Source organism: Haliaeetus leucocephalus, unplaced genomic scaffold, assembly GCF_000737465.1.
Source record: "Haliaeetus leucocephalus isolate CR32 unplaced genomic scaffold, Haliaeetus_leucocephalus-4.0 Scaffold161, whole genome shotgun sequence".
In the NCBI taxonomy this organism is placed as follows: Eukaryota; Metazoa; Chordata; class Aves; order Accipitriformes; family Accipitridae; genus Haliaeetus; species Haliaeetus leucocephalus.
Window position 1 is genome coordinate 1,262,908 of NW_010972597.1, and position 5,788 is coordinate 1,268,695.

Below are 5,788 nucleotides of genomic sequence, written 5' to 3' on the forward strand. Positions count from 1 at the left end.
CCAGTTTTTCTCATGGCTTCCAAATCCCCTCTTGACTTCATTCTTTGCTGAAGCCATGTCCTTTCCTCTGTCCCTTAACTGCATCCCCACTGGAAGCTGGAGCTGGCCCTGCTGCAGACTGCACTGGGACTGCAGAAATGTAGAAAAGTTATGTATTTATCCTGATTCATGTTGTCACGGTCTCTCCCTTTTTTATTTTTGTCCTCCTGGCACTGCTGCAGCTTGAACTCTGAGTGTTAAGTAAGTCATTAAGCCTATTTAGAGAAGTAATTTAGACAGATTTTTTTTTTTTCCAGGGAAATGTGGAATTTGAGGCCCCATTCCTGTTGCTGTGAATGGAATTAGTGTGGGGTTGCCCTGGAAAAGCTCAGCCTGACTATCTCGGGATCAGCTTAGCAGCTGAAGCAATGTGAAGTGCTTGTAGGAAGGTGAGATTGTGCAGGGCATGTTATTTTGAGTGGCTTGTGGTGGAGTGTCCCAGCAAGTGCTGAGGAAGTGGCTGCCTCTGACAGGGCTTGGGCTTTGTGCCTTAAGGGACTGTCCAACTGAAGGAAATTCCAAGTGGGAGATACAGAAGGGATCTCCTGCCAAACTGGGGCTTGGCTCTGTCTTTTGCTCAAAGACTTTGGACGTTGAGGCTTTGGAGTGAGAAGGATTTAGGCTTGTAGGTATACCAGCCTCACAGCTTGCTTGTCTCATGTTGTGGCTCACAGGTACAGCTCTGCAGCTGGCAATAGCAGGAACATCAGAAGTGGAAGTGAAATTAGGAGTGGTGGTGCACATGCAGCCCGTGTGGAACTGGCTACGTTTGTCTTGTCCCTTAAAAGATCAGAGCTAGTGGGTCTGTAGCAGGGCAGGACTGTGCCTTGTAAGGTACTGCCTTGTCAGTGGTCTGGGTTGTGACTTGCTGTGCAGAGGCATGAACTCTCTGTTCTTCACAGGGTGAGACATGGCTTCCTGCGGGAGTTGCATGCACTTAAGCTTAAGTCCTTGCACTATGACACAAAACCAGCTCCTGGTATGTTCTTCTGCAGCGTGTCTAGCTGCATGAGGCATCTTCTACCTCTCCTAGCACAAACAGCATGCAACTGGCCAAAGCAAACATATGCTGTCTTTGCTGGGGAGCAGGACAGCTGCTGAAGCTGATTACATAGCCTATATATGGAATAGTGATTTATAATCGACTCTTTGGCACCTTTGATTTAGAAAGGGTAAATAACCCCAGAAGTTCTACTAGTAGCTGGAGAATGTAGTGAATCTGCTTGATCGCATCTGCATGAGCAGTGTAGGTGAGGTGGTGGGTGGTGTTTCCTACCAGTACAATTGTGCACTGGGCATGGGTTTGAGTGTTTGTGGTGGAGACTGTGATAAGCATCAGGACTTTCCTGTGGTGGCTGTTGCAAGCTGGGAGGCAATAGACTGGGCAGCTGTGGTGCTAACTGACTGTTGGGGAGACACCAGTGCAAATACAAACTTGTGACTTAAGAGTATCACCTATGTAACACAAGGGCCTGCACAGCTGATGAAGCAGGCCTGCACTTAATGCAGTCAGATTTAGTCTTAAGCTTCACACAGTTAAGGCAATTAGGGAACAGGGAAATCACGACAGGAAGAGAAAAAATTGGAGGATTCTGAAACCAGAATAGGAATATTGGCTTATAAAACAAGTCAATCCTGTGATTGTCTAAAGCCTGCAGGAAAAGCTTACTGCTAGATGGATACAACTCTAATCGAAGTGAACCAGCAACAAGCTACTGTCAGGTAGTGGGAGCAGGATGAATTTGATGAAAATTGGAGTTGAGAAAAGGTGTTTATTTTCAGGTTTGGTGTGGGATTTCTTTTCTTCCGCTGCTTTGGGCAATCTTCTTTGGGGCAGTGGCACGTGCACAGCTGCTTAGTTTGCCAAATGGGTCTCTCTTGTCCCTAATGCACACAGAGCAATTGGCAAGAACATATAGGTATTTAATGGGAAGAAGTGAAGGCATTTCATCCAGAAGCAAAACATCTTTGAGGGGCAAAGCTGGATAAGGAAAATCTTGTGCTTAGAAGCTGCAGCCCTTTTGACTCTGCCTTGTTTGTGTTAATATATGGGTGGAGAAAATGATGCAACTATGTCTTTTATCCCTTCTTCCTGGACTGTAAAACCACTGAGTGATTATGTAAACCACTAAACTATGAAACAAAATTCTCTTGGCAACAGAGTGCACTAAGAAATCCCTTACCCCTACATCTCCTCTTCTCCTTTTGCATCAGAACTGACTGGGCTGGTGCCACTGTCTTCCAGTGCTCTGATCCAGAAGGCTTGCTGGTTCTGGTCCACGCATTTCATGAGGCTAAATGCTGTGCCTGATAAAAGGCCTGAGTTTCATCTCATCTGTCTTTTAGTTTATTATATTAACCTCTCAAAGAGAAGCTTTTGTACACTTATAACTGTAACCACAGACCAAAGCCTGGCTTTAAATATAAAGGTCTAACTCTTCAGGGAGGAAACTCCTCTTTTCCCTATGCTAATTTGCAGGGTATGAAGGGATACTGGGAAAGCACCACTCTGTATTAACCCTTTATTTGCCTGTGTTTATTCCCCAAGTGATGCAATGGCTGTTGTGTGATAGCTTGTTGGCTTTATAGATTTAAGCTCTGATGAAGAAACTGCAGATCTGTCAAAAACGCCTCAAACTACCCTTCTCTTCCTTAAGAGAAGTTTCATGCATTTGCTTGAAATTCTTGCTGCTCATTTATCACACTGCAATGGATGAAGAAAGCAGGGAAGATCATCTTGCCCTCTGCAGAAAAAAGGCTGCGGCTGCTTTTGAAAATAGCTTTTTGTTATGCAGTGCTGCTTTATTTAGATTAGACCCCACTTTGAAATCCCTGGAAACCTTGTGATAGGCTCTGGATTGGATATGGAGGGATTTATTGTGATAGTGCTAACTGGAGTTCTTCAAGCCTTTGTTCTATGTGTACCTCATGGCATGCATTATCTTCTGGGCAGCAGTTGCTGATTAATCTACACTTGTCAAGTTCATAGGAACAAGGTAATAATCTGTAGCAGTCAGTCCCTTCAGCAAAATGTGTGGCTGGGCAGCCCAGCGGGTAGTTGCCAGGGCCTGTCTGCTCTCCAGTACATGGTAGTTCAGAGGTCAGGTTCCTGGACCAAAAGTTCATCTTGCAGTTCATGTCCAACTGTCCTTGCACTCACTTGAACTCTGCAAGAGTCCCAACCCTTGCTATTTCCGCTGTTTCACATAAAGGGTCTGTGCATTCAGGAATCCACTTTTTTTTTCTCCTTCCTGTGATGCTACTGCTGCTTTTAACAAGGGTAGTGGTGAACTTCTTGTGCATCTAACCAGCCCCTAACCTGTACAGCACTGTAGAGTTGTTTTATGTTGTGTGCAACAGTCTGTATCTATGGCATGCTCTGTAAGCCACAAATTGTGTGTGCTATTTTGGGTTTGGTTTGCTGCCTGCTCTACTGTTAATACTGTTGCAAGCTGATTTTCAAGGGGTAGGAGAAAATACTTCACTTCTGACCACATAGAACCCAGGAATTGTTTTCTTGTGGCTTCTTGGAGGGATGTGTACCTGCAACACTCAGATCAGAGAATAAAAGAGAATCTGCTGTCTGCCAGCACTGGGTTGTCCCTAGTACTTGTATATTCCCCAGAGGTTTTGACCATTTTAAAAAATGAATCTAGTAATTCACTCTCTCCTCTGAGAGAAGAGCTCTCACTTTCACCAAAGTGGTTGTGGGAGAAATACCTGAAACTCCTTGTGCGTGTTTCCCTTAGGGGTCCATTTCTGCTAAACGCATGCTAAATGTGGCTGGTGGCAGGGCTGAGCGTTGCCAAAGTCAGAGGGCCTTCCCAACAGTTTTCTTAAGCTTTGTTTCCGTCTTCCCCTTAAATCAATGAGAGAATGGACCACCTCACCTGGCTGCCACGTCAGCCAGTTCGTGCCAAACATACGCTGTGCCTTTATGGTGGGTTCTGGCCTGCCTGCCCTCCATGTCCCTGCGGTGTCTGCCTTTCTGAATAGTGGTACTTGCTCCCCTTTCCTCTCCCTCCTTCCCCTTGCCTACCAGTGGGATGTCGCTCTGTTTGCAATCTGCAGGCAGCTTTGCTAGGACAGTCTCTAACTGCATCTGTCTCACTGTGTTGGATCCACATCAGTCTTCCTGCACAGGGAGGGGAAACCTCTAATTCCAAACAGAAGGCTTAGAAATGTAACTTTGAAATAAATACCTCTTTCTTCTGGGATTTTTCTCTTGCTCTTGAAAACAGCATCTAAAGCAGCGCTTTGAGCTAAATGTGTCCTGGGACTCCACTGCTGTCACTGGGTTTGAGAAGACCCTTAAGCACACAACGCATGTGGAGATCCTGTGGAAATTGCTGATGTTGGAGCAGCAACTAGACGAGCAACAGCCTACACAATTCATGTATTTACATGGCAATGTCACTAAGTAGTGTTCACAGTCACTTTAAAAGTTCAGTATTAAATTGTTAATGCTCTTTTCCTCATGTTTCTTTTTTTCTAATGTTTTGCTGAGGAAAATGTAACTATTTATTTTAACAGAAATATACCTTCTAATAAAAACTTTCTCAATATATTTACCTAGTTGCGTTAGGTTGCTTGCCTTTCCGTTTAAAGGTTTATTAAATGTTTTTTGAATGCACTGTATGATGTGGGTTTGTTTTGCTGGGCCCTATCCTGTTCAAAATCCTCTCAGGGTAAACATGCATCAGCATGCAATGAATGGGGTTGACCTGGAGGTGAAAAATGGTGCATTTTGGCCCAGTTCTGACTTCCTCAAGCCAAAATGCCCCAAATACTACTAGCCTCTGTTTTGTTGGAGCTTTTGGGTAGACCCTCATTTCCGAGAGGAATTAAGCACCATCTTGTGGGAACTGCAGGTGCTTGGCACCTGTGAAAGAGTTAGGAAAAAGTTGTTCTAAAATTTGAAACTTCTCCAACACAGGTGCATCTCTTGGGGAAACTGACCCCTGTCTCTCGCGCCTGTTTACCAGTTGGTGAAATAGATGATGCTGGTTGCTGTGTACCAGTCTGTTTCAGTCAGATACCGAGGTCTGCCCTGGTTAATCTCCAGCTGGGGCACATGGGAGCCGACAGCCCTTGGAGTCTGGGGTGCAAGCCTGTGGAGCCGGCTGTGCATTGCTCCTCTGGTATTGCCGGCTGGACTGCGGAGCTGGGACCCCCAGGGACAGGGAAAATAACACCACATAGGTTGAGGTTTGTCACTGCAGGTGTCCGACAGATGCTGCAGGGCTTGGGCTTTCCCCCCCTTCCCCCCCCGTCTTTTGGCAGCAGTAAACTGTAGAAAGATACTTTGTTATGTGCTATCACAGGACGAGCACAAGTGCTGCGATTACTATTACAGCATGCAGCTGATAAAGCAAGCTGCTTTTTCACCCCTAACGACAGCAAAAAAACCCCAAACATCCCAACTCGGTGCCGTTAATCGCTGAGGCTGATTTTTCTTCCACAAATCAGCCTCGGCGCCGGGTGATGCCTGCGGCTTCGCCGAGGGAGCGGCTGCGAGCGGGGCCGGGTGCGCAAGCCCCAGCCTGCCTGTTTCGCGTCCTTTGGGGGATGTTGGGGGCCGGGGAAGGGGGGGGCGGCCCCGCTCCCCGGCCGGGACGCCCGGCGGGTTTTCTCTCGCCCGCCCGCGGCCCCGCTCATTTCCGGGTCGGGGCCGCCTCCAGCGGTAACGGCGGCTCCGCTCGCCCGCGCCCTCGGGCAGGGCGGCCGCCGGGGGCCGCCCCCCCCCCCC